The sequence below is a fragment of the Triticum aestivum genome, chromosome 4A, assembly GCF_018294505.1.
Source record: "Triticum aestivum cultivar Chinese Spring chromosome 4A, IWGSC CS RefSeq v2.1, whole genome shotgun sequence".
Lineage (NCBI taxonomy): Eukaryota > Viridiplantae > Streptophyta > Magnoliopsida > Poales > Poaceae > Triticum > Triticum aestivum.
This window is the reverse complement of record NC_057803.1, coordinates 744,777,955-744,780,459: the sequence shown is the minus strand read 5'-3', so window position 1 is coordinate 744,780,459 and position 2,505 is coordinate 744,777,955. Positions and strand designations below refer to the sequence as shown.

The 2,505-nt window shown below is 41.1% G+C and overlaps 1 long non-coding RNA gene across 1 annotated transcript; it reads left to right on the top strand.

Annotated features, from left to right (window-relative positions):
• The first annotated feature begins 287 nt into the window (after positions 1 to 287).
• Positions 288 to 2,200, top strand: LOC123083577 (uncharacterized). Its single transcript, XR_006439322.1, has 3 exons — positions 288 to 552; positions 688 to 1,953; positions 2,057 to 2,200. It is a non-coding gene; the product is annotated as an uncharacterized lncRNA (long non-coding RNA).
• Positions 2,201 to 2,505: the final 305 nt, after the last annotated feature.

The window sequence follows — 2,505 nt, the reverse complement described above, 5'->3', positions numbered from 1 at the left end:
GTTAGTCTTGATTAGTTCTTTTTCTCATAGGTCACTGCAGTTGATTTGTTCTATCCAAAAAAATATAGGCAGTGGTCGTGAGCTAATGAATTGGCCGTGATGTTGTTTTGATCCAGGGAATAACAAAAATAAAAATTCAAATAAGAGTGCAATCTTCGCAATCTTTTTTTAGAGTGGACGAGAAAAAAATGTATAGAAATAGAAATAAGGAGGAGAGTGAACGAGAAATTTTTTGGCGCAGGGATTTTGAGCCACCACCCACGTCCCACCTCGCACGCTATCTTCCCTTCATTTCTCCCTCGAAGACCGACGGCCCACCTCCCATTGCTTCGTACGGTTCTTCTTCTCCCGCAATTGCAGCGACACGCGGCGGAGATTGGAGGCCACATCACCGGCCGAGATCGGATCCACCGCATCAACTCGCGAGCAACAACTCGTCGGCCTCATCCCGCTTGAACGGATCCGTGCTCCTCGTCCCTCTTAAACGGATCCGCGCTCCTCATCCCGTCAGCCCCCTTCCCCGCTGTTCCGTCGTCGTTGCTCTCCCCGCCGGTTAGTTCCTTCTTCCCCAACGCATTAGATTTTTCTAACTCGATGAATTCACGTGCTAAATAATCTGTTCGATGGGCGAGGTGCTACAGATTTGAGTTTGCCACAGCACGTAATTTTCGCTTCTCATCTGTACAGCTGAAAACCAAAGGGGGCACAGACCACAGACCTGCAATTCCCGCCGGTCGTGGGGTGCTGACATGTATGCAGCTACCGCGGGCTGCGGGGTGCCGGCGTGTACAGATACTGCTCCAACAGGCGGCGGCCATCGTACCTGCTCCACCTTTCAACCCCTTTTCTATGGCAAATTGCAAATTACCCACGCGTTGCTCTGTCAGTACGAGATGTGCTTGCACTTGTGTATTGTTTGCTAGATCTGAACTATTCTATTTCAAAACCAATTGTGATTTGCTAGATCTGAAGTATAATATTCCATATAGCTGATTCTTTTTCTTCTTTCCACCAAAAATAAGTCGAAGAAGAAAGTATATTTTACAAGTAATTTTGGCCTGAAATCAAACAGAAGCCAACGTTTTTGCAAAAATTTGGCATTCACTATTGGGCTACAATCCAAACAGTCGTAGCTTACCAATATGCATGTCCTTGATTTGGTCATGACTATTTTCGCAGGGCTACATGGTGCTTAATTCAAACACACACACTGTACAATGATCTTTTATTTAATTAAATTCTAGATGCTCTATACACCGATGGATGTTTGCTTGATTTCCAAGTAATTTATTTATTTCGATCTGTTCCAGAATTCAGGCAAACATCCACTGTATTTTCCATTTTTGCAATTTCAGAAATTACTCAGTTCATATCACCATGCATCTATTTTCTAGTAGCAATCCATAGTTCCATCTGCGTGTACATGCCTACAGGGCCCCCGTGTATTGCTTATTTGGGTTGCACTTCATCGTTGAGTGCATGTTGGCTGTAGGTTTTACCTGGTTGTGAGGTTCTTTCTTGTTTTCTAAACTATGCCAACTAGTGTAATAAACTTTATGGTTTTCTGAACTATGCCATTGCCTATACTAATATTAAGTTTCTTGCCTTGTTTTCTTAGGCTTGCTGATTGCTTCTCGCCGACCGTGCCCTAGCTGCATCCTGCATGCTGCTTGGACCACTTTTTTAGATCCCAATTCATTGAAATCTTCAAATTTTGTTAATATTGTCTTGCGTGCACTGCCTATTAACAGTATTTCGAGTTTACATCACTGCTTTACACAATATATATTGTTTATTTTTTGAATACCAATGCAAAGCCAATCTATGTTTGCATTAGTTATATATACAATATTAGTGCATCATGTATTTACATTCTGAGTTATCTACATTACTATATTCATTTGTGTTTCAGGAAAGTACGCATGCACAGGGAAAATGGCAGCATATTTTCAGGTCCAATTCTAAACAAGTTTAAGTGAAATTTATTTTGTTAGTGTATATACCATTGGCAGTTAGGTATTTTGGCAATTCATTGCACTCTCGTCATCTTTTGCAGCTTCAAGTACTACAACCACGCCACTAGTTTCGGTGAGTGAGATGGAAAGGAGGGCATTTCATGCAGAAGATAAACACAGCAGTCAAGCATGTGCCACTTTGAGAGATGCATGGGTTGCATGTTCTTAAATATAATCTATCTTTTGTTATGCGTGCTATTTAACCATTATAACTTATTCTTGGGTTTACTGTTTCATTGGCCCACCTTCATGATTGCCTTTATACTTAATAATGTACAATACTCCTCTATTTCAGATTTATAGTTTGATATAGATTGTAAGATTCTTAGTGGGGCTCTTGTACCTTGTTGGCTTGTTTGTTTTCATCTAATAAAGATTCATTGCTTCTTTGTTTCATTAATTTATAGGCATCGTGAGGAGTTAATCGTGGGACTTAAAGCATAAGAGGGAGCACTTGAAGAGATGGATCGGATCAAGAAGAACTGGAAGA